The following is a 27,244-nucleotide window of genomic DNA, read 5'->3' on the forward strand; positions in this document are numbered from 1 at the left end:
ACATAGACCAGGTGATTGATATCCTTTTAACCGTGACTTAAAGGTCTGATAGAAATTTCTGGTGTTAATTTTCTGGAAATCTTCTGAGGTCTTCTTCAGCTGATCTGTTTCATATTGTCTTTTCGCTTGCCTGAAAGTTTGTGCTGTCAATTTTCTTTGATCTCTGAAGGCAATCAAGTCACAGTTCCTTCTGGTGGAACTCCATTTCTTCCATGCCTCCATTCTGCGCAAGAGTGCATCTTCACATGTTTCATTCCACCATTCACGTTTCTTTCGTTTCGCCAAGAGAATGGTTTTACTTGCAGCATGTTTAATATTGTCTCGAATGTCATCCCAGTTTACTGAATTAATGTTTTCCAGCTCTTTTTGGTATTGATGCTTTAGTTCCTCATTAAGTTTTAATCTTCCCACATGGTATCTTGGTATTATTATTATTATTATTATTATTATTATTATTATTATTATTATTATTATTATTATTATTATTATTATTATTATTTGCTATAAGTCACACCGACACAGATAGGCCTTATGGCGACGAAGGGATGGGAAAGGCTTAGGAATGGGAAGGAAACGGCCGTGGCCTTAATGAAGGTACAGCCCCAGCATTTGTCTGGTGTGAAAATGGGAAACCACGGAAAACCATCTTCAGGTCTGCCGACAATGGGGTTCGAACGCACTATCTCCCGGATGGAAACCCACAGCTGCGCGCCCCTAACCGCACGGCCAACTCGCCCGGTAACAACTGGCTTGGTGAAATTCAAACAGACCTTCAGGAAATTGGCATCCCAGAGATCGACTCCAATTCATAAAAGCAGCCAACAACCGTCATTTGCAGAGAAAATGAATACTAGGACCAATAAATCAAGGATTGAAGAACGGAGGAAAATTTTTAGTGTCCAGATGAAGAGATTTTGGGAGATGAAAAGTCAAAATCAGCTAAAGAAGTTCCATCGCGCTCCACAGATGGGCATAAAGCTGAAAAAAGGAATCCGGCTTGTTGGCTGAATGGTCAGCGTTGAGCGCTTTGGCTCAGAGGTTCACTAGGCCGAGGATTTTAGCCACATCGTCTTAATTCATCTAACTCGGGGACTAGCTGTTTATGATTGTCCCAACACACTCTTATTCATATTTTCATAACATACTACACTACCAATCTGCACAGAAACATGCATTAAATACATGCCTTCACAAAAAGTTGGCGTCAGGAAGGCCATCCGGCCGTAGAATAGGGGCAAGTCCATATGCGTGACGCAGTTAACATTAGCGAATCTACCAAGGCGTGGGAAAAGCTGAATTAATAATAATAATAATAATAATAATAATAATAATAATAATAATAATAATAATAATAATAATAATAATAATAATAATAAACTAGGAGTTTCCCGCTGGCTCCGCCCGCAATGTACAAAGTATGGTGTTGTTCGTTACTATTCTCACGGATGTATTTGCAAAGTTTCGAATTAATGAAATAAAGCACATGATCTGCTGAGGTAAGAGAATGTAATATTACTGTATGTCAACAAAACACTTGAAAATACATCACACAAAGAAATTGAATTAAACGTTCCTTGGAACAACACTACGCGCCGAACTGTTAAAAAGTCCTTCAAAGATCTTCGTCATGGAGACAAATGTAGCATAACTTTCTCAGAATCTACCAATTTAAGTAGTTATTACCTCAAAAGAAATTGCTTGATCCACTGAGTGTTTTAGACCAAAACGAACTGCCTACCTCAGAATGAAATATATGATTGCTTCAATGAGAAAAAATGCTGAAGAAACGAGACGTCAAATTGAATGTGCACTCATAACTTTCCTCAGAATTAACCAATTTGAATAGTTAAGAGCTGAAATGAAAGAGCTTGATCCACTGAGTGTTCTTAGGCCAACTCCGTAACTCAATTAGAACCAAAGGAATAATTGCTTCAAAGAGACAAAAAATTGAAAAAATCAAATAATTTGAGGTAGGCGGAAGTTATGTGATTTATAGTACCTGATGACAAATCTGTGCATGGATACCTTTCAGTTAAAAAGAAATGAAGGAAATCGACCGGATAGAATGGCCGGACTGACTGACTTTAGTTTTCATATTTTTTTAAATATATAGATAATAACAATAATAATAATGATGATGTGGATTAAAAGGAGAATAGCGGACCTCTGCTCTTTAACTGACAGGTTCACGAATGCCGTACGCAAGAGACGCCTGCAATTCTACGGCCATATCTATAGAATGGACAGCAACAGACTCACCAACAGATTATTTAAAGTAATCAACTCAAAGAAGACTGGCTAGTAGAAACTAAGGCGGACGTCCAAGAAATGAATATTACGCACGACATCATAGAAGATCGTGGAGCTTGTAGCACAATGGTAGCCAAGCACAAATTCGTGGAGAATTCTAAAAAGAAAACGAGTAGTTAGTGGTCCACAGAACGCAAGATGCAACACAGTGCGTTCATGAAAATATTTTGGGAGAAGAAGGCGAAAACCATCAGGTCAACGCGCTCTTTGAATGGGCATAACGAAGAAAGAAAATAATAATAATAATAATAATAATTGCAAGGTAGGCAATACTTCTTCTGCCTTACAAATAGTAACCACCAAATCCCAAGTCTCTTGTACGGAAATACAGTAACAGTTTTCGACTATAGTCATCACTCATCACTATTTACCTGAAAGGAATATCATAACTACGACCATGATAAGTGAAAAACGCGTGAAGTGGTGATAATTCACGCCCAATGACTTGAGCAATACATTTGACGTCTTTAATATTTCTCGGAGAAGAACATTATCTCCTAATTCTTCCGCGTTACCGAGATAAGGACGTCGGTATCTAGGCTTAGTCGTTCAAACTTTTTCAGAGATGAAACATCTCTTTACTTGGGGAATATGACACATTCCATATCTAGCATTGCTCTGGCTCAGGGACTAGGTATTTATGGTTGCCTTAAAATACACTCAACACCACACTACCAAACACCTAATAGTGAAAACGGTGGCGTGCCAGATACGACCGAGCCGCATGCGACCGCATAATCTGTAACCGTGCCGGATGCGACCGGCGTTGACAAGCAAATTGTCATTTGATAAGCTTTGTCATCACGCAAGATAAGGTAAGCTAAATCAGAACTTGAAAAAGTTAGAAAAATGGCCAAAAATTGCGAACACTGCTTACGGGGTAGGGAATGAAATCGTCTTTGTTCTGTTCAACTACTAAACCGCAAACTTTGCACATCATTAATGTACACTGAATTAGTCATCGGGAAATACAACCCATACAGCTCTTTCTGAGAACATTTCGAACGATTGCATGAAAGGCTCATAAATAATAATGAATGAGTACATTTCTTACGAAAGTTTAAATAAAACATACATCACCACACACACACACACACACACACACACACACACACACACACACACACACACAATTCAAGAACTCGTTGAAATATGTCAGTGTAATGTATAATTTGGATTGCCATAAACCGAGGTATTCCTTCCCCAAAGAAACCATAGATGGGTCATAAATAGGCATAACGCAAGAGATATTTCAAGGACAAAATCCTAAAAAATTGGGGGAAATATACAACCAGGTAATCTTCTGCTGAATACTAGAATAATACAAGTTCGGTTACATTTTAACAAGGATTATTTGTTTTACAGTTAACTGATCTGTAAGTACGGTTCTTGGGGATCATCAGAACCAGTCCCTGGATTTTCGGGAAACAGATATGACAGAGCAGCATCTTCTTCAGTTGCTTTTCAAGAACTTTCCTGTGAAGTACCAGTACGGAGTGCAATGTCATTTCAACAAGTCCTATAAGCATCTGCTGCCCCTACTTTTTGTAACACTTCTGAGGGAAACTCGTCTTACAACACGAAATATGGTGATACGTTTACATCTTTTCCTAAAATATGTCCATATATGGAGCTGCGTTTCCGTGTCTGGGAGAAGGTACCAAGCAGGTTAGGTCAGTGCATTGCAGCATGACTAGTTACAGCTTCTTCGGTAGGCTGCTGGGTTGGAATACCCCGTTGGCCATCCTCGAAAATGGTTTCTCGTGGTTTCCCATCTTCAGGAAAAAGCCTTGATGGCACCTTCCTCCAATTTCTAGCCCGTGCAGTTACACTCACAGACAACACCCTCACACAGCATACATCCTCGGACACTCCTGGCACTAAAAGCCAGATGCTAAAAAATGTTAATCAATCAATGATTTGTTGTGTCTTCTAGTGAGGCGTGTTGTAGCAGGTATAGGCCCTACAGAGAATAGCTGACATTGGAAACGCCATGCCCATGCGTGAAGCTGGTGGGTCTAGGCCTGATCTTCGTACAGAGGACCGCATATTAGAATTTACTGCAGAGGACCCCAGCAGCAGCAATACTCGCCAAATCGCGGCATTGGTAGGAGTGGACCGTCCTACGAACATAACGGGAAGACCAGCAACATCAGTATCATTTGCAGTGCGTTCAGCACTACTGGAAAGAAATTGTGCACCGCAGATAGCCTTCTGTGAATAGGTCCATCCTCAAACCAAAGACTTCATGTTCACAAATGAGGTCTCGTTTACGAGGAATGGCAGCTTCAGTTTTGAGAGAACAGTTTTGGAGAACAACACCCATGCTATGAGACGTTCCAACACCAGGTTCGGTTTTCCCATTTATGTTTTGACAAGGATTTTGGGGAGTATTATCAGAGGATCTGTGATATTACCTCATAGAATGGCTAGCCTATCTTATCTACAGTTTCTAGAAGGCACTCTACCACTACTACTACTACTACTACTACTAGAGGATGTTCCACTCCATACGCGACGGCATCTGTGGTTGCAACCTGATGGAGCACCCCCGCACTTTACCAACGCAGTGCGTCGTCACCTGGACGCCGCCTATTCGCAGCAATAGACCGGCCGACAAGAAGTCCCGATCAAAACCCCTTAGATTACTTCTTTTGGGGGTTCATGGAATTTAAGGTTTATCGCAGAGAAGTGGAAACTCTGCAAGAGTTCCGGGAATGTGTCTTGGAAGCTGCTCAGGACATCAGTCTAAACAACGAGGTACTGAGGCGTGTTCAAGAGAATTTTCTCCGAAGGTGCCGAGCATGTATTGCCGCCAATGGTGTTTCGAACACTGCTGTAACAATGAAAATCATTTCCCACGGCCAATCTACTCAAGTGTGGTATTCTCTAAAAGGTACATAAACGCTTTGTTGTTGTTTTAATGTTTTTCTATTAAAAAGTAAATACGCTTAGAGTTTTACGTGACTTTTACTTTTGAGATCATAAACCACAGGACCTCCATTTTTATGTAGAATCCGACCCATAGAACGTGGCATTTAATTTCGTAAATCCCACACGTATTGGCCGGGAATCAAACTCGGACTGCCTTGGCGAGAAGCGAGCAGTGATACCACTGGGCTCGTTTCTATTACTCCCCACTTTATTCGGTTTTAACTGTGGGTCAGGGTTTGTAGCAGATTTGGCAGACTTTTACGGCTGGATGTTTTTCTTGACGCCAACAATTAGACGAGAAATGCTACGTGTTAATGTGGTGGTGGTGATTATCAGAGGGGAAAAAATGGAAGTCATCCGACACTGCGAAAAATTAAAATATCAGCAAAAGAAAGACAAGGGTCATGAAGGGCGTGAAAGTGAAAGACTCCTTAAATACCGTCGGGGTCGGAAAAGAACGAGAGTTGACCAAGGGAGATGGGATAGGATAGATGAAAGTGAGGAGCCTGGTACAAGTAGGTGGGAGCAGTGCCAGGACTCAAATCAGTGTCCCGTGGTCGCAAACCCACGCTCCCAAGTTGAGAGCCTCTTAAGACAGGTAGGGAATACTCTGGATGTTATTCTACTGCCCCCACCCACAGAGGGATGTGGAGTTAGATAACTTTGTTGTAGCATGACATTCCTCTGGTTCATCGATTGTCTGATACTACTGGTACATGCTAGCACAGAAATGGTGTCCCGACGTAAACAATCAACACTGCCCCACTCCAGTACTGAAAGGAGGTGAGGGAGTGAAGGGGTAGTGTCGAAGGCCACTCCTGTACCGAATAAGAGGGGAGGGAGTGAACGGGTAGTGCTGAAGGCACAGTGTGTGTATTGCTATACATCCACCACCGTGCCCATTTCAGTCACAACAGTCTTGTAGCGGGGTGTCTACCTGCAGCAATGCGTTAAGCGTGGAGGTGGGGTATACCATGCTTTGTTTATACCGGGACACCATTTCTGTGCTCGCATGTACGTAACGCACAGGTTTATCATAGTATTCCACGCATTTGATCCTTACTCTGAGGCGCTGATTGGAATAAGTAGTGTGCATTCTTAAAGGAATAATGGCAGAGGAGTGTTCACGGCCGTCTGCGGCCTGGTCATTCCAGGCCGGGAACTTTGGATTGTTAGATCGGCAGCATAGCACTGTTCGTTAAAAATGAGAAAATGTGCGATTTTCTATTTGATTATTTCGTATGATAATACTGCTTGTAATCGTGACATTCCTACTGACTTCATTGTAATGACCTATGATGAATTCAGTAGGGAAAACCACAAAGACAGCCTTTCTACGGACGTAAAATGGCAGGTGGAGAGTGATTGTCTGCCATTATCATCAAACTGCCCAACTCAACTGACTGGCAGTAGGAAGTGGGCCTTCCATCGCAATGAAAACTCCCCAAGTTCATTGTGACTGATAGTAGGCAAGAGCAACTGCCATTACAATTCCCTAACCCAGTCTTCACATTAGAAAAGACGTATGGTGACTTTCCCGTCGCTCTTCTGGGTAACTTTAAGAACTATGCAATTTAATATAATCTTACAACGTGCAGAGTACTTAATCTACTGTAGAATTCTGAATACAATGTAGGATTCCGTAGCGAAGCACGGGCACATCAGCTAGTCTTATCTAAATTTGTTTCAGAATCTAATTACGCTGTACTGGGGATTCCCTAACCGCACGGCCAACTCGCACCGTTTATTATTATTATTATTATTATTATTATTATTATTATTATTATTATTATTATTCCTTTCGGGTTCTTCCACTACTTTTCCCACATCCTGGTGGAGTAGTGGGTGCGAACTCTGATCCCAAGGATAATCTGAAAAATGTTATAAGCATGAATAGCACAGGTTCTGAGCTTATACCGTCCCAGTGTTCCTCCCGGAAAGGTACCATTTGCGGTCTTATGATCGCCTACAGGAATCTTATCATCACCACCACTATCACTGACGTATACTTTAAAGTGAAGTACAATAAATTAAAGTTTGCATGAGCGATACTGTACTGGAGAAGTGGGTTTGAGTCATATCCGCCACAAATGCTAGGCAGACTGCGTGTGTTCATTTCACGACACTAGTGGTACGAAAATCTCTGAGAGAGAATTGATTAGGAAAAAAAAAAGAACACATTGTTGTTGAACAGTCGACTAGAAATGCCCTGTTACATTAGCACGAGTCCCCCTCTATGGTGTAGTGGTTGGTGCGATTAGCTGCCACACCCGGAGGCCCGGGTTATATTCCCAGCTCAGCCACAAAATTTGAAAAGTGATCCGAGGACCGGAACGCATTCCACTCAGCTTCGGGGGGGTCAACTGAATAGAGGAGGGTTTGGATGATGATGATGATGATGATGCTTGCTGATTAAAGAGGCCTAACATCTACGGTAATCAGCTCCAGAGAGGAGGGTTCATTTCCCACCTCAATCATCCTCGAAGTAGTTTTCCGTGGTTTCTCCACTCCTTCTCCAGGCAAAATGCCGGGATGGTGCCTAACTTAAGGCCACGGCCGCTTCCTTCTTTCCTCCTTGTCTATCCCTTCCAATCTTCCCATCCCCACTCCCCTACAAGGCCTCTGTACAACATAACAGGTGAGGCCTCCGTGGGTGATGTACTGGTCCTCCTTCGCAGTTGTATACCCCGACCCAACGTCTCACGTTCCAAGATGCTGCCCTTGAGGGGGTAGAGGTGGTATCCGTCGATGAGTCCGAGGGAAATTCCAACCCTGGAGGGTAAATTGATTAAGAAAGAGAAACACTACAGGGTCTGCTACCCCTCTCTCATGTAAATAACTATAAATTAAGTAGAACCTCATATATAGAGGGGAAATGTTTGGCAGCCGTCTCATTGACGCATGGTACCAGCTAAGGGTTAAAACGAAAAAACCCAGTCCCCGAGTCAGAGGAACTAATCATATACATTAAAATCCGCAGCCCGGCCGGTAGTTCGAACCAGTAGCCACTACGTTGACCATTCGCAAAGGAGATTACTGTCAACAGGAACATTCTGATATTCTCAAAATCACATTGACATGAGTCGTATATATACCATTCCATGAATTTTCAGATCCCTTACATTGCCTATAATCTCGTTCATATGACAGATCCTGATACTCAACGTAAATCAATCAAACAAACAAACAAACAAACAAACAAACAAACAAACAAACAAACAAACAAACAAACAAACAAACAAACAAACAAACAAACAAACAAACAAACAAACAAACAAACAAACAAACAAACAAACAAACAAACAAACAAACAAACAAACAAACAAAAACAAATAAACAAACAAACTGCAGTGTTCTAAAGGAATAATAATAACAATAATAATAATAATAATAATAATATTAATAATAATAATAATAATAATAATATTAATAATAATAATAATAACTTGAAAATAGGTGCAATGAGTGTGGTATGAACATTAGCCTTTCCAAGACTAAATTGATGTCAATAGGTAAGAAATTCAAGGGAAATGAATGTCAGGTTGGGGATACAAAGCTGGAACAGGTAGATAATTTCTGGTATTTAGGATGTGTATTGTGTCAGGATGGTAGTACAGTAAGTGAGACTGAATCAAGGTGCAGTAAAGCTAATGCAGTGAGCCCGCAGTTGCGATCAGCAGTATTCTGTAAGAAGGAAGTCAGCACCCAGATGAAACTGTCTTTACATCGGTCTGTTTTCAGACCAAGTTTGCTTTACGGGAGTGAAAGTTGGGTGAACTCAGGGTATCTTATTCGTAAGCTAGAAGTAACAGACATGAAAGTAGCGAGAATTATCGCTGGTACAAATAGGTGGGAACAATGGCTGGAGGATACTCGGAATGAGGAGATAAAGGCTAAGTTAGGAATGAATTCAATGGATGAAGCTGTACGCCTTACCCGGCTTCGGTGGTGGGGTCAGGTGAAACGAATGGAGGAGGATAGGTTACCTAGGGGAATAATGGACTCTCTTATGGAGGTTAAGAGGAGTAGAGGGAGACCAACGACGATGGCCAGACTCAGTTTGTAATGATTTAAAGATAAGAGATATAGAACTAAATAAGGATTGTGGCGGCGATTAATAAATTTACAGAGGCTTGCAGACTGAACGCTGAAATGCATTACAGTCTATAGTGATAATAATAATAATAATAATAATAATAATAATAATAATAATAATAATAATAATAATAATAATAATAATAATAATTTGTGTGGCTATTCATAGCCTGGTGCAGCCCCTCCGACAAGGGTGCCTGTATAGGATGCTGCGTGTTATTGTAGTGAAGGACAGTGTTGTGTGTGTTGTATGGATAACAGGGATGTTGGGAACAGTACAAATAACCAGCTCCCGAGCCAGGGGGAAAGAACCATTTTAGGATTAATCCCCGACCCGACCGGGAATCGGACTCAGGGCGCTCTAAACCAAAGTCCACTACGCCAAGCAGGGTCAAAAAGCAACTCCTTTCAGGCACGCCCCCAATGGAGATGAGCTGCGTGTACCATTTTTACCATATACCAGCCCTCCTGCTATTTTAAATGTCTGGTGGTACCGGGAATCGAACCCGGGTGGCTAATATCCGTAACCATTACACAACGGTGCGGACAGTTTTCTAATGAACTATGATGTTAACGAAGCACATAGCATTATGATGAAAATCCCAAATAAATATTATGGGATATGTAGGGACTAAGCCGGTCCCGCGGTGTAGGGATAGCGTACCTGGAGGCCCCGGGTTTGATTCCGACCAGGTCAGGGATATTTACCTGCATCTGAGGGCTAGTTCGAGGTCCACTCAGCCTATGTGATTGCAATTGAGGAGCTATCTGACGGTGAGATAGCGGCCCCGGTCTAGAAAGCCAAGAATAACGGCCGAGAGGATCCTCGTGCTGACCACACGGCAGCTCGTAATCTGCAGGCCTTCGGGCTGAGCAGCGGTCGCTTGGTAGGACATGGCCCTTCGGGGCTGTTGCGTCATGGGGTTTGGTGTGGTTTGATATAGGCTATATGGACTAAACAATTCTTGTATTATTCTACGGTATGTTGAATAATAGTAGCCTAAGGCATGGAGACGCTACTCGGTACCACGACATTTCAGAACGTTTGTTGTTGTGAAGTTTCACCATAACTCCAACGGCTTAGGCAATACATCATTCGGATAACTGAGACTATCTTGTGTACCCGTGACTTCTCTCCGTAATGGAATCAATCATGAACAACTTCTTCGGACGTCACCGTATTTCGTCAAGAAATTATAGAAGTCAAGTGTCAACAACAAAGTCAAGACCTGCAGTGACTGTAATTGGCTTCGTACAGCCATCTGACGTTCACTAATATTATAATGGCTACCTCTCACGTCAGCTAAACTGTGTAGGTCTAACTTCACTAACTGCTTGCCCTCAAAACTGGGTGCTTTACTTGACCTGTGATTGAAATAATAATCGTAATAATTTGAAATATCTGTCACTTCGGTACCAGATTTCACCAAAATGAGATCTCTCGAATTTCTTCTCTCCCAGGGTGTTTACACGAGGCTGTGTACTGTTATATCCGCTATCATCCTCTGAAAACGACAGAATGGGTAGGAATTGCACCTAGGTTCTTCAATAACTTCTCCACACTAATTTAAAACAAGCAATCTATGTTCTAACGTTAACATCATCTGCGCAGGAACACTGCATCGACACAAAACAAAACATCATCGCCCTTATAGAGATTGACAAGAGCCTAAAAATGTTCGCTCCGTACGAAACTGAATCTGTAATAAAAGTACTTGAGACATGCAACAAGCAATGAGCTGTAATTTGTAGCAGGAACTTAGGTAATGACCAACCAATAAATCGATAATTTTTCTTCTTCTTTTGCTACCGCTTTTTCCCACATCTGCGGGGTCGTGGGTGCGAACTGCGTCGCACATGTGGATTTGGTCCTGTTTTACGGCCGGATGCTCTTCCTGACGCCAACCGTATATGGAGGGATGTAATCACTATTGCGTGTTTCTGTGGAGGTTGGTGGTTTGGTATGTTGTCTGAATATAATGAGGAGAGTGTTGGGACGGACACATACTCCTAGTCCCCGAGACAGAAGAATTAATCAGAAGGGATTAAAATCCCCAACCTTCCTGGAATCGAACCCTGGAACCTCTGAACCGAAGGCTAGTATGCTGACCATTCAGCCAACGAGTCGGACAAACCAATAAATCGAGAACACCCTTCACTAATTTTGTGTATATATACATACATGTCCCATAATTTAAACATTGGCACATCGTATCCTGATTTGAATTATCTGAATAATAATAATAATAATAATAATAATAATAATAATAATAATAATAATAATAATAATAATAATAATAATAATAATAATAATAATAAAACTAAGAGGAGATATATGAAGGGGCAATATTAGAATCCACTGAGAAAAACTTCAGAGACTACAACACACGAGACTTCTATTGGACATTTGCAGGAAAGATCGGAGGATACACTTCACAGAATTTATGCTTCAGAAAAACAAAACAAAAAATATGTGGCAAACTTGCACTGACCAACCTAGATAACTGCAAGGAGTTGGCTCGATACTTCTCTGTGCTACTCAATTGTCCGGAACCACTACTGAGATGTCCCATCATCTACCGACGAAAGAAGAAATTCACAGGCACATCCTTAGACTCAAAAACAACAGGACATCTGGGAATCATAGTGGAACTACTAAAGAGTCTACGATCGAACACGCTTAAGAAACTCACGTATATCTTCACAGACATTTGGAAAACGTAAAAACTACCCGAAGACTGGAAATGTTCACTCATCCACCCACTACAAAAGAAAGGTGACAGGTCAGACGTGAATAACTACAGAGAGGTTCCCTTCCTTCAAGTCATTTACAAGATCCTCTCGGCATGTCTACTTCAAAGAACACAAGAGCAACTTGAACATAAGATCGGCGAATACCAAGCGGGCTTCCGATCAGGACGTTCCTGCTATGAACGACACTGAGATATAGGGCAACTAGGAACTGTCCAATCATTTGCATGTTCATTGACTTCGAGAAGGCGTACGATTCAATCGGCCGACCGTCCCTCTTTGATTTCCTAGAAGAACAGGGACTTGACCCAAAGTCTTTAAACCTCGTCAAGCAAACTCTCTCTGACACAAAATCAAAAGTAAAATTAATCGGCGAAATATCAGGTCATTTCAAGGTTAAGACTGGCGTTCGACAAGGCGATGGACTGTCACTACTCCATTTCAATCTCGTTTTGGATAAAGTTATTAGAGAATGGGAGAAAGAACTAAAAATTCAAAACCACTGCAAACCAGCTCAACTCGAACGAAGAAAAGATGACATGAAGTTCAGTTGCTTGGCTTTCGCAGACGACCTACAAATACTAGCGGACAGCGAAATCACAGCAATCAAACAGATAGAAGGTCTCAAGGAATGTGCTGAAAAAGTTGGACTACAAATTTTATTTGAGAAAACTAAGTTCATTTGTACTAGATTCAACATTCAGCAACTAAAGACAAAATATGGACAGATGAAACGGGTTCCACACTTCAAATACCTTGGTGAAATTGTAGAACCAACAGGGTTAGAAAAGGAAACACAGAAATTTCGCCTACAGAAACTCAAGAGAGCATTCTGGAGACCATGCAACATTTACAACAAACAAAAAAAAAAAAGAAACATGTCCACAAAACACAAAGATCAGGCTGTATAATACTTTGATCAAACCTGAAGTTTTATACGTGAGTGAAACGCTGGTACTCGATAGAAAAGGAGATCTTGAGAACATTCTGAAGGAAGAACTAAAGATCATGAGAAAAATTCTTGGTCCAGAAAAAACTGAAGACGGATATAGACTGACCTCCCGTAAAGCAACGGAGAAACTGTCCAATCTGGCAGCAGATGTTAGAAAACGAAGATTGAAATTTTATGGGCACGTTCAAGGACTCCCAACAACAAGATTTACACACGAGATCATGACATAAAGCAGAAAATTGAAGAGTCTGCCATGGATTGAAGAAGTCGAAAAGGACCTGGAGAAAGCCCAGATAGATATATCAGAAATATTAGACAGACATCCGTTCCGTAAAAAATATAAACCGATGGGTAGTACAGCCAGAAAATGGAATTCCAAGGAGACCAGCAACCAACTGGACTAAAGATAGGATGAGAGCCCATGGAGGAAAAATGAAAGCCAACTCAATATGAATAAAATATTGTACTCCAGTACAATGCTTTTTCTGGCGAGACCTAGTGTTGTCAGTGTTCTTTGTCTTCTGGAATGGGCTAGAAGAAGAAATTTGTTACCTTCATTGACCTATCTCAGTTCCTCAGTGACTGAGGTATGAGCGATGTTTAGTAATGCCATTCCTTATGCATCCAGTCCCTGCTGTGAATAGTGTGAAATTTTATCCATAGGATAGGTGAAAAAATGTTATTTATAGGGTCGGTTGGTGCGTCAATTTTAGTGGTCTTGGCAAGTTGATATGTAAGAGGAACTTCTGGTTCGGTGAGGAAAGCCACGGGAAACTACCTCACTTCTCATTTCCCTGGAATTCCTCTTCAGTGACATTTAGGCCAGAGGTTCTCAAACTATTATGAGATTGTACCCTTCACTCATGGTTAAAAGTTCAATGTACCCTCCACAAAAAATCTAATTGATAGGTTTAACAACTATGAGTACCTGGCTAATTATTAAGGCATTTTTAAATGATTATAAAGCATTCCTTTATACACCTACACATTGTAAATAATATGAGATTATGAAATTAAATACATTTTTATAACACATCATAAGAATTTTGAGAGTTTGTCTCTGTATGAAGTATAATATAAGTTGCTTTTTACGTCGCACCAACACAGGTGGTGGTGGTGGAGGTGATTATTATTTTAAGAGGAAGTACAACTAGGCAACCATCCTCCATATAACACTAGCCTAATCAGAGAGAAAAAATGGATGGGGTCCGACACTTCAAAAAATGAAGGTATCGGCCAAAGAAAGACAAGGGCCACAAAGGGCGTGATAATGAAAGACTCCCTAGGCCTCCATACGTAATACCGTCGGGGTCTGAAAAGAACAAGAGTTGACCAAGGGAGGTCGAATAGAATAGATGAAAGTGAGGAGCCTGGCACAAGTAAGTGGAAGCAATGCCAGGACTCAGCTGAGGGCCCCCTGGTCGCTAACCCACGCTCCAAAGTTCAGAGCCCCTGGGGCCCCTTTTAGTCGCCTCTTACGACAGGGACGGGATTACCGTGTGTGTTATTCTACCACCCCCGCTCACAGGGGTCGCACCAACACAGACAGGTATTAAGGCGACGATGGACAGGAAAGGGCTAGGGGTGGGAAGGAAGAGGCCGTGGTCTTAAGGTACAGCCCCAGCATTTGGCTGATGTGAAAATAGGAAACCAAGGAAAACCATCTTCAGGGCTGCCGAAAGTGGGGTTCGAACCCACTATCTCCCGAATACTGGCCGCACTTAAGCGACTGCAGCTGTCGATTCGGTAAAAAGAATGTAATGGCGTATGACTTTTTTTGTGCCGGGAGTGTCCGAGGACAAGTTCGACTCGCCAGATGCAGGTCGTTTGATTTGACTCCCGTAGGTGACCTGCGCGTCGTGGTAAGGATGAAATGATGATGACGACGACACATACACCCAGCCCCCGTGTCAGCGAAATTAACCAGTTATGGTTAAAATTCCCGACCTCGCCGGGAATCGAACCCGGGAATCCTGTGACCAAAGGCCAGCACGCTAACCATTTAGCCATGTAGCCGGACGTCGATTCGGTGATAAAGTAACACAGGGCACTTTGTTTGTATGTATGCAAGTTTCACAAAACGCTAGATTTTAGCCTCAATTTCCAATTAATAAATAAGGATGAAGTATTTTCGATCTTAATTCTCGAATTCAGACATTGCGAACCATCAACATTATAATGGGATGGGTGCGCCTGCATGGCGTGACAGTTTTCTGATGTGTCGTAATCCAGGTGAAACTTTGAAGCGAAGTGTGGCTCCATATATACATATTTAAATTTCTTCTTATTTATTTCCATATTTCAATTTTTCTTCATTTTTCCTGAAGGCTGCTCGCGTACCCCACTAAAAGTCTCAGGCCCAGGGGTACGTGTAACACGGTTTGAGAACCAGAGATCTACTACACATACACCCAGCCCCCGTGTCAGCGAAATTAACCAGTTATGGTTAAAATTCCCGACCTCACCGGGAATCGAACCCGGGAATCCTGTGACCAAAGGCCAGCACGCTAACCATTTAGCCATGTAGCCGGACGTCGATTCTGTGATAAAGTAACACAGGGCACTTTGTATGTATGAAAGTTTCACAAAACGCTAGATTTTAGCCTCAATATCCAATTAATATATAAGGATGAAATATTTTCGATCTTAATTTTCGAATTCAGACATTGCGAACCATCAACATTATAATGGGATGGGTGTGCCTGCATGGCGTGACAGTTTTCTGATGTGTCGTAATCCAGGTGAAACTTTCAAGGGGGGCGTGGCTTCTTATACACATACACATATTTAACATTCTTCTTATTTATTTCCATATTTCAATTTTTCTTCATTTTTGCTGAAGGCTGCTCGCGTACCCCACAGGGGTACGCGTAACACGGTTTGAGAACCTCCGATCTAGGCTAGCTATGGCAGTTGATGGTGGAGCTATTGAGGATCAAACCAGTCTGCGGGTTGAAAACTCAGTACAAACACATGCGTGAAAGTGTTTGACGTAAACATATCAACTCATCACTTTCGGCTCTTGTAATGTAAATAACTATGACGTCATTCATCTTCCGTGTCCGGTCGATCCCCTCGGACTAGGTGAGGGATCTCACTTCCGTACTGGAGCTTGACATTCAATTTGGCTACAGATGGAGATGGGTAACTGGCAGTAGCGGTGCTAAGAAGCTCGCCCCCCCCCCCCCGGCCCCCCCCCCCCGCAATTAGAAAATGGCCCCCTCGTTACCTGATAAGGAAAGTTACAAGTTTATTTCGTAGTACAGGGTTGTATATCATTACAACAATGAACAACGACGCAACGATAATAATAATAATAATAATAATAATAATAATAATAATAATAATAATAATAATAATAATAATACCGGGCGAGTTGGCCGTGCGTGTAGAGGCGCGCGGCTGTGAGCTTGCATCCGGGAGATAGTAGGTTCGAATCCCACTATCGGCAGCCCTGAAAATGGTTTTCCGTGGTTTCCCATTTTCACACCAGGCAAATGCTGGGGCTGAACCTTAATTAAGGCCACGGCCGCTTCCTTCCAACTCCTAGGCCTTTCCTATCCCATCGTCGCCACAAGACCTATCTGTGTCGGTGCGACGTAAAGCCCCTTAGCAATAATAATAATAATAATAATAATAATAATAATAATAATAATAATAATAATAATAATAATTACATAATTTAGTTTTCAAATCCGAAGGAATAAAAATAATACACTTCTGTGGTACGAACACACAAGAAATGCATATTCAAATTATAGTAACCAAAACACGCTGACCGTCACACTATTAAGAAATAATCTCGTTCCTTGGACTAAAATCATTTACAGGTCAACCGTCCATTGTAAGCCTACTCAGCTACACCGACTGACGAGGCTCTAAACTTCAGTATTTAGAGTTTAGATAAAGAGGATATCTTTCTTATCGCATCTTCGCTGACTACTGGGTTCTCAGACCTGGCTAATTACTTCAAAAGCCTTGTTGATTGTTGTGAGTGATAGCAAGGGATGGTTATTGTTGGAACAAGTTGAGAAACCCACATTCTTTCAGAAATAAGTACCATACTCCTATTGACGAAAGAATGGAGGCCTAAGTTTGGAATAACCCCCTGTAATACAAATAATACTGTGCTGTGTGCTGTAGCTATATCAATATGTGAAATCACTCTTCAGCTACTGAATTAAGAAACAGTCATGGGCCCCCCGCCCTGCGGGGTCTGCAGGGCCCTTATTGCCGCCACTGGTAATTGGGCCAATCAAGGTGGCTGCACCCGAACGAGGGCATTTCGGGAATGGGAATCAGGAAAGGACAACTCAGGATTCGGAAGGAGATGGCCGTAGCCTTAAGTTAGATACAATCTCCGCATTTATGCGGAGTGGAAATGGGAGATTCAGAGAATGTTGACGATCGGGACTTTAACCTACCAGTCCCCATAAGACTGAGAATGTACGTGTCCCAACTCTCTTCAGAAATTGTTGTTCTCTGGCAGAGCTGCGAATCGAACTCGTAATCTTAGACACAACAGTCTCAATAAGTATCTGGAGTCCACGAAAGCATTTGACAATAATAATAATAATAATAATAATAATAATAATAATAATAATAATAATAATAATAATAGAATGAGCAGTAAAGGAAATCAAAGAGAAATTTGGAAAGGAAATCACAATCCAAGGAGAGCAAATCTAAACCTAGAGATTTGCCGATGATATGTTATCTGAGACTGCAGAAGACCTGGAGAGATTTCTGAATGGTATGGACGGAGTCTTAGGTTAGGAGTAAAAGATGAAAATAAATAAGTCCAAAACAAAACTAATGGAGTGCAGTCGTACTAAGTCAGGTGATGCAGATAATATTAGATTAGGAAATTAATTCTTAAAGGAAGTAGATGAATATTGTTACTTGCGTAGTAAAATAATTAACGATGTCAGAAGTACGGAGGACATACACTGTTGGCTAGCACAAGCAAGGAAGGCCCTTTCTTAAGGAAAGAAATTTGCTCACTTCGAACATTGATATCGGAATCACCGAGCTCGATAGCTGCAGTCGCTTAAGTGCGGCCAGTATCCAGTATTCGGGAGATAAGTAGGTTCGAACCCCACTGTCGGCAGCCCTGAAAATGGTTTTCCGTGGTTTTCCATTTTCACACCAGGCAAATGTTGGGGCTGTACCTTAATTAAGGTCACGGCCGCTTCCTTCCCACTCCTATCCCTTTCCTGTCCCATCGTCGCCATAAGACGTATCTATGTCGGTGCCACGTACAGCAACTAGAAAAAAAAAAAAAAAAAAAAGATATAGGAATCAGACAGACGTTTTTGAAGACTTTCGTCTCGAGCGTGGCATTGTATGGAAGTGAAACATGGGCGATAACTACCTCAGAAAGAAAGAGAGTAGGAGCTTTTGAAATGTGGTGTTTAGCAGGATGCTGAAGGTGAGATGGATAGATCGTATCACGAATGAAGATATACTGAATCGAACTGGTGAGTGGAGATAGTTGTGGTTACATTCGACGACAAGAAGAGATAGAATGATAGGACACATCATAAGACACCCAGGACTTGTTCAGCTGGTTTTTGAGGGACGTGAAAGGAGTAAGAGCGGTAGGGGTCGACCAAGGCATGAATATGACAAGCAGATTAGAGCAGATGTAGGAGATGCAGCAGTTATGTAGAAATGAAAAGGTTAGTACCGGATAGGGTGACATGGAAAGCTGCATCAAACCAGTCTATGGGCTGATGATAATAGCAACTTATGACTCGATGAGGAAAGCAACGGGAAACTACCTCACTCCTCATTTCTGTAGTACGCCTCTTCAGTGGTGCCTAAGCTGTTTACGACAGCTTTTGGCGGAGCTGTGGAGGATCAAACCAGCCTTCGGGCTGAATACCCAACATACAACGTACATAAATAATAATAATAATAATAATAATAATAATAATAATAATAATAATAAAGCTCCTTGGCTGGCCAGAAGATGGTTTCCCTTGGTTTTCAATTTTCACACCAAGCAAATGCTGGGACTGTACCTTAATTAAGGAAACGGTCGATTCCTTTCAAAATCTAGTCCTTTCTTATCCCATTGTCACCATAAAGCCTGCAAGTTACTAACTTACCCTCGCCGTTAATACTGATGTTACAAATCGTGGTATTGTAGAAGATATAGAAAAGCGTAAATTGTTCTTGTGGTTCCGAAAGTTGTCTTTTATATTTTCCTGACTCATAGTGTGGAAAAAAAATTCCACTTCGTAGGCGAGTTTCAGGAGCCCCGCCCCCCAAAAAAGAGAAAAATACAGAAATATGCTGTTCAAGAATAAGTTGTCTCACATCTATAGGGTCAGAAAATAAGAAATATAACGTTTGTTCACTAAAATGGCATCGTAATGAAGCTGTGAGTCAATAAAAGCTATGTTTCATACAAACATATTGATAACTTGTTTATCTTACCTGTAGAACTGTTAGTTCGAGGGCGTGACGCGTCGCTCTGGCTCTAGACAGCAGAAGTGTGAGTCGCCTCTGCACGATGACTGAGCCTTCTCTGCAGTCTACGCTGGTGGGTTTTCCCCACATGCGGTTATCGCGTCACGTGTTCTTGAAAGAGTGGGGGAAGGCACAATGCCCACCGTGATTATTACGTGTTTTGATGACGGTTAATAAAACAGATTTCGTAGAGGACGCCGCGCAACAAATTCCTGTCTTGATTTACCTCAATTTAATAATTTCAGGACGGTCATTCTTAATAGAGGCCTACACGGATTCAGAGTTAAAAAGATAAAAACTTGTTGGACTCGGTCCGGGATGAAGCTTGATAATGATGAAAATCCGCAGTCTGTTTCCAGTCATTCGACTGGGTCAGGAATGAAATTAATGAAGCCCCCATCTAGCGGCGAGGATAGGCATTGTGCCGGCTGCTGAAGCCTGTCGCACTCCTCTGGGGCAATGTTTAATGAATGACAGGTGAAATGAAATGATATTGGAGAGTGTTGTTGGAATGAAATATGACAGGGAAAACCGGAGTACCCGGAAAAAAACCTGTCCCGCCTCCGCTTTCTCCAGCTCAAATTTCACGTAGAATGGCCGGGATTTGAATCATGGAACCCAGTGGTGAGAGGCCGGCGCGCTGCCGCCTGAGCCACGGAGGCTCAGCTTAATAATAATAATAATAATAATAATAATAATAATAATAATAATAATAATAATAATAATAATAATAATAATAATAATAATAATAATAATACGATGAAGAAAAGGAGGCTGGCATTTCTTGGACATCTATACAGAATGAACGCAAACAGACTTACCAAACAGATATTCGATTACTTCTGGAGAAAAAAGACCACTACAGCATGGATTAAGGAAACGAAGAAGGATATGGAAAGGTTAAGCATTTTGGAAGACCAGCTGTTAGAAAGGAATACGTTAGGAACATACTGAAGAATTTGGAAGGTGTTCAAGCCGCAGGAAGAACTAGGAAGACCGGAAGAGCCTGGACAGATGAACAACGGAAGCAGGCCAGCGAACGCATGAAGGAGTAATGGACACAGAGAAAACTTCGCACGAAGAAAAATAAATTAAGTTGTAGCGTGATCCTTAGTGGTCCATTCGCTTGTAAAAATAAATAAATAAATAAATAATACATGTCATAAAATGCCTTAAATAAGGCATTACAACACCGTAGTCAAAACAGAATGCCTGTGCCAGCGAATGCCTCTCGGTGAATTACAGGTTGGAGAAGCTGGAGATCCTAGAAAGTAGAATACTACGCAAAATCTTGGGCCCAATCCAGACTGAGACCAGCTAAAAACTTCGAAACATCAATGAAGCCTACAAAAATGTGCAGAAAATTTCAGAGATCATGAAAAAGATGAAGTTATCATTTTTCGGACTTGTGTACAGAATGGACCCAAACCAGAGTAACCAGAAAGTTATTCGACTACCTGTGGAACAAAAAGACAATGACGGCATGGATTGAGGGACTAAGAAAGTTCGTAAAGATCTAGAGAAGTCCAACATCCAGGAAGTTCAGCTGCTAGACAGGAAAACATTTTTGGACCATGATTCAAAATTTGGAAGGGTTTCCATGTCGAAAGAACTGCAAAGACGGAAAGAGCCTGGACGGACGAACAGAAGAAACAACATGAAGGAGTAGTGGAGGAAGAGGAAGTTTCAGACAAAGAAACCGAAATTGTAGCGTGATCTTAAGTGATAAGTTCGCAAATTTAATGAAAAATAATAACTAGCTGAAACCCGTCAAGAAATGACGGTTAATGGGGGTAAATATTTATTAAAGGATTTCCTTACATACGACATTCCTTGTACTTCATTTTGTTTACAGTTTTCTTTAAGTCGCACAAACACAGGTAGGTCTTACGGCGACGATGGGAAAGGAAATGGCTACAGGTGGGGAGGAAGCGTCCGTGGTCTTAAATTAAGGTAGCATTTGCATGGTGTGAAAATGGGGAAACACGGACACCCATAGCATTCCTTGCTTCTTCCCATTTTGCACTGTCATAAAGAGCGTCTGCTAACTGGTTAGTTTTCATTTTGTATGCCTTTTGTATACAAGTGTTCTGTAAACTTTGCATGTTCCATTTATGCTGGATCGGTTTCATATTCTTCCTTAGCTTAATGTTACACTTGGCTAGTGCAAGATTGTGGTCGCTGTTCTCATCAGTTCCCGGATAGCTGTGACTGGATTTAATCTGGTTTCGATATCTCTGTCTGACTAATACCGGTATATAATTAATCTGATATCCTGCATTATCTGCAGGTACTTTCCATGTTGATTGTGCGGTCTATGGTCAAATGCATTATTATTATTATTATTATTATTATTATTATTATTATTATTATTATTATCTTTTTTGCTATTTGCTTTACGGCGCACCGACACAGATAGGTCTTACGGCGACGATGGGACAGGGAAGGGCTAGGAGTGGGAAAGAAGCGGCCGTGGCCTTAATTAAGGTACAGCTCCAGCATTTGCCTGGTGTGAAAATGGGGAACCACGGTAAAACATCTTCAGGGCTGCTGACAGTGGTGGTGATTATTGTTTTAAGAGGAAGTACAACTAGGCAACCATCCTCTATATAACACTAATCAGAGGGAAAAATGGAAGGGATCCAACACTTCGAAACATGAAGATATCGGCCAAAGGAAGACAAGGGCCACGAAGGGCGTGAAAATGAAAGACTCCCTAGCCCTCGCAAACCTAATAGCGTCGGGGTCGGAAAAGAACAAGAGTTGACCAAGGGAGGTCGGATAGGGTAGATGAAAGTGAGGAGCCTGGCACAAGTAAGTGGAAGCAATGCCAGGACTCAGCTGAGGGCCCTGTGGTCGCCAACCCACGCTCCAAAGTTCAGAGCCCCTGGGGTAGGGCTGCTGACAGTGGGGTTCGATCCTACTATCTCCCGAATACTGGATACTGGCTGCATATTATTATTATTATTATTATTATTATTATTATTATTATTATTATTATTATTATTATTATTATTATTATTATTACGGAAATATTGTGGTTTGCAGAGGTGAAAGAAGGTGCGAACATGAATGGGTGGATATAAAAAAGTCAGAAGAATTTAAAACATTAAATTGGAAATATATATCTTCCTTACATCTTATGATTCTTCTCAAATTTTGAACTTTACACTTTTTATAAGTTAAAAACAGATCAGGCACAAAAATTGAGCTCGTAAGCTTGAGGAACAATTTTAGAGAGGTCTAGAGTAATCAGATAAGAATAATTTAACAACATGAGCTTGAAGCTCCCTAGTTACAAAGACAACATGGGGCAAAATGTGCCAGCTTATATAGCGGAGAGGAAGGTTCTAGATTTCTCTGGGTCGAAACCCGACACCCCGCTAATTTTCATTGGACAATGGACTTGAGCACTACTGCTCCTTTCAATCAACAGTCAAGGAGACGTATCTCCCAATTTTTTACACGAGTAGAAAGAGCCTCATTGCTCTACAAATTTACATTTTCCCGGCCTATCAAAGGCACAACCTACATTTAACAAAATCAAACAGCATTCACTGTATTATCGGCTCTACAGTCTTATTTTCCTTGCAGTGAAATGAATAAGGTTGACAGGAGCAACAAGTGCCCATTCTACGTGGCCTTATTTATAAACAAAAGGTTAAAGTTACTAGCCAACCATAAAAACGTTAGGAGGCGAACATTTGCACTCCTTGAAATTTACATGAACTACTTAAAACCTTTATGGCCCGACTTTACAGTGGCTAAGCTTACACTCTGGAGGTGACTAGATGGAGAAAAATATTTAAGTTAGAGAAATTATTAGATAGATTGTAAAGGTTACAAAATTACCTCAATATCAAGTTGGGTTCCTCTCTCTTTATTCCCTACATTTGGTTAAGTTCTTTAGACTTTGTTTGAAATTTACATTTGAGATTTGAGATTTGAATTTGAGAAAATAGAAGTTACATTACTAAAATTTGGAACCTTCCCCTCGAGCTAGCTTTCAAGGACTATCACTTTATGGAACAGAATCTGCCATTAACTTGAGCTGGAGGACCTCCCGCCTCCGTTACGAACACACTCTAGACTGGAATGATCACAAAGACAACATGGGCCAAAATGTGTCAGCTTATAGAGCGGAGAGGAAGGTTCTAGATTTCTCCGGGTCGAAACCCGACACCCCGCCAATTTTCATTGGACAACCAAATAAATATCAAAAGCCGTGATTGGTTGCTTAAATAAATATATAAAACTTCTGATTAGCCAACATCTTAAGTTGGCGGGAAGAGATAGAAATGTTGATAACGTTTGAACATCACAAACAAACTATGACCAATTCAGTTTAGGAAACCTTGACATACAAAATTACTTTGAAATTAATAGTTCATCTTCACCGCAGAGGGCGCAACTTAAGTTAATAGTAGCGACATCTGTTGAGAAATGTTCAAACTATTTCCAAAATGAGTATCACATTTCCTGATCTAGATAGCCTTCTACAAGGCGCTAGTTTTGAATGCACGGGGCGGATGTACCTCCGGTACAATTATTTTTATTATTATTATTAAATACATCGTAATTGGGAAATATCCCGGTGGCAATGATCACTTACGGTAGTGTGATAATAAAGTAAGATAAAACATAATTACCCAACAGCAACAACAATAATAACTACAACAGCTAGTGTATAACAAGCAATTCCATAGAAATAAAATATTACAAGAAATACTACTAATTTAACATTCTAAATCCAGCACCATCATATACAAATTCACACACAACTTAGGTATTTCCAGTTATTAACCCTACGACTTACAATACTATAGGTTGAGCTTACTACTAGCTTAACGTTACAACACCGTCATTTACAAATTCACACGTACTGTATTTCAAAATTTTGCACTATGACTTACAACAATAACAATGTGTGTTTTTTTCGGACAGGTAGTTCAAAGGATGTGTTTATTACAACCCCGCCATGTTGTTCACAAAATTCTAAAAGTCTCTGACCTCTTTTGTTCATGTCCCCTATTCCGAATTTACCGGCATATTTCAAGCTGTTATATGAACCAACGGAGGCATTGAAATCGCCGATTTTGACCACATCATCTTTGTTTCATATGAGCTCTAACAAGCTTTCAATTTGCTCGTAGACTACCTGTTCGTCGGAAATGCTTGATGTTGGTCAGTATACCTAAATTATATGTATTTTATGTTGAGATTATTTATGAAATTGTATATTGGAAGACTGAACACTTCTGCAACGAAAGGAGACCTAACAGCCTACTTGAAAGAAAACGGAATAACAGACATCAGGGGATGTACATTCCTAAACTCTAGATCCACATCGACAAAAGCTTTTGGAATAGGCATTCCATATTCATAGAGGAAAAAAGTCGACAAAAAAGACTTCTCGCCAGAAGGTGTGACTTTTCGCCGCTATAAATTTAACTAGAGACAATGAACATGACGAAATCCTAATAAGGGACTCCGCAATCAAAACGGCATACGACGTAAGTACTGATATTAAATGCTTAATATGGAACATAGAAGTGTTAGCAAGTGTACTTGACGCATTACCTTATGATAAATTCTCCGAATATGATATAGTGCTTCTTACGGAAACATTTGCAATGAAAGAACCACACATAAGTAAGAGATACACAATCCATATGTTAGCAACTCCAGGTGAATCTGGGAGACCAAAGAGAGGACTGGCATGTCTCTTATCAGTCAGAATGTCACCTTTCAGTTTAGTGTATAAGGCAGATATTATGCTAATGATTAAAACAACATTCATAACCGTGATGTGTGTTTATTTTCAACCTGAATGGAATGACTATGACATTATAAATCAGGAATCTCTAAAGTAGTAAAGGCCGATCATCTTATGATTGCTGGTGAATAAATTGTCGGATAGATGTTGCAACCAAAAAAAAAAAAACGGAGATGGTAGTCAACTATCTAAAGATAGAGGGATTCTCATAACTTAACAAGGAAAATGAGAAGATACATAGCCCCAAACAGAAGCAGCACTATTGATCTTATATTCAGTAATAAGATAGGCCCAAAAGAAGTGAAACCATCGGTACTAAAAGAAATAGCAATAAGGAAACATCTACCAGTAGAAATTATTCTAACAGGAAACCAAAACGAATCTCAAGGAAGCATCATCACGAAAAATGGACAAGGATAAATTAGAGGCCTATTCTGTAACAGTGCCAATAATTCTGAACGAAATACACCGTGGTAACTTAAACGAATCCCTTCAATATATAGAATATATAATCAAGCAAACATCAGTACTACGAAGTATCAAAGAACGAAGGGCTAAACCATGGTTCAACCATATCTGTTACAAAACAAGAAAAGCAAAACTAAATGCCCTTCATAAAGTCAAGGAATGCCAAACACAGGAAACACTTGTAGCTTCGATCATATATATCCAATAGATGGCTGATGACGTCACATTCTTGAAGCAGGGATCTCAATCAGCTGACTGGTGGGTAGAGCGAGAGTTTTGAACATTGTGTTATAGGCGAGAATAGTGATCAGCGTACTTAAAAGTGACTTTTAGCTACTGTTAATGAAGCGATGGTGCACTATTGCGTAGCGTATGGATGCAAAGAGACCTTCAATAAAGGATCTGGCATTTCCTTTCACGGGTAAGTAAATATCTACGTAAATATGATGATGATGATGTAAGGGGTTTCATACAGTTGTTGTCAGGTGTCTGTAGAATACGTAAAATTACATGTAATTTATTTCATTGGTTACAGTTCCATTTTCCCGGTTACAGTAATTTTGAATACTGTGCTTTTATTGATTTCAGTTTTCCTGCTGATGAGACAAGAAAAAAGCAATGGGTAGTTGCATTAAGAAGAGATAATTTCTTGCCTGGAAAGCATTCAAGATTATGCTCTAAGCATTTTTCACCGGAATGTTTTGATAATGAAGCATTTGGTGTGGGAGTTAAACTGAAGCCAAATGCAGTACCAACAATTTTTAATTTTCCACCCCACCTTTTACCAGCTGAGAAGAGGAGAAAACCTCCTGTGAAAAGGAAACTTCAAGTGGATCCTGTTGCATCAACAAGTTGTGTGTGAGCAGATTTTCTTATTGTTTTTATTTATTATTTTCCATAGATTTATGCAGGAATGTGTCCTGTCATCCTTATGTGAAATATTTGTGTTTAAGACATTTAAGATACTGTTCAACTGCAACATCTATTGCAGCATATCAGGTTACTATATTATACATAGGTAAGACATTTTTGTTGTTGACCCTTATAATTTTCATATTTCTTCAGTGTTCCTCAGGAAGAGGAGAATGAGTCTCTTCCTAAAACAAAGGTGTTCAGAAAATCTTATGTTTGTGATTACACTGAGGAAATGGTAAAGTCACCAAGGAAAGCCCAGACCTTCATGCAGCTTGCCAGGGAAGTTATTCATAAATCCCATAAGAAGCTAAAATTGGAAAGGCAGAAGTATCGGCGAGCTATTAATCAGTTACAGAATGGGAAAGCCTTAGTAAACCATCTGAAGGAGAAAATAATGATAACTGAAGATGCTGCTTGCACGCTTGAGGTAAGAAAACAACAGCTTAAATAATTTTTTTTCGGTTTCCCTATATCTGCTAGCCTTTGGTGGTGCTATTTGAGGATCCAACCAGTCTCTGGGTTGATGACCTAACAGCCAGACATACATACATAAAATTTGGAGCCTT

At 40.7% G+C, this 27,244-nt stretch overlaps 1 protein-coding gene across 2 annotated transcripts in view; it reads right to left on the bottom strand.

Annotated features, from left to right (window-relative positions):
* LOC136882526 (uncharacterized) overlaps positions 1 to 19,559 on the bottom strand; it is a 97,168-nt gene extending 77,609 nt beyond the window's left edge. The window contains exon 1 of one of the 2 annotated variants that reach the window (XM_067155134.2): positions 19,487 to 19,559. The gene's annotated coding sequence lies outside the window, so the exon portion shown is untranslated. Of the gene's footprint in view, positions 1 to 2,259; positions 2,361 to 19,486 lie in introns of those variants that run through there. The other variant, XM_068229659.1, reaches the window with a different exon arrangement.
* Between the last annotated feature and the right edge of the window lie 7,685 nt (positions 19,560 to 27,244).

This window comes from Anabrus simplex, chromosome 1, assembly GCF_040414725.1.
Source record: "Anabrus simplex isolate iqAnaSimp1 chromosome 1, ASM4041472v1, whole genome shotgun sequence".
NCBI classification, from domain to species: Eukaryota; Metazoa; Arthropoda; class Insecta; order Orthoptera; family Tettigoniidae; genus Anabrus; species Anabrus simplex.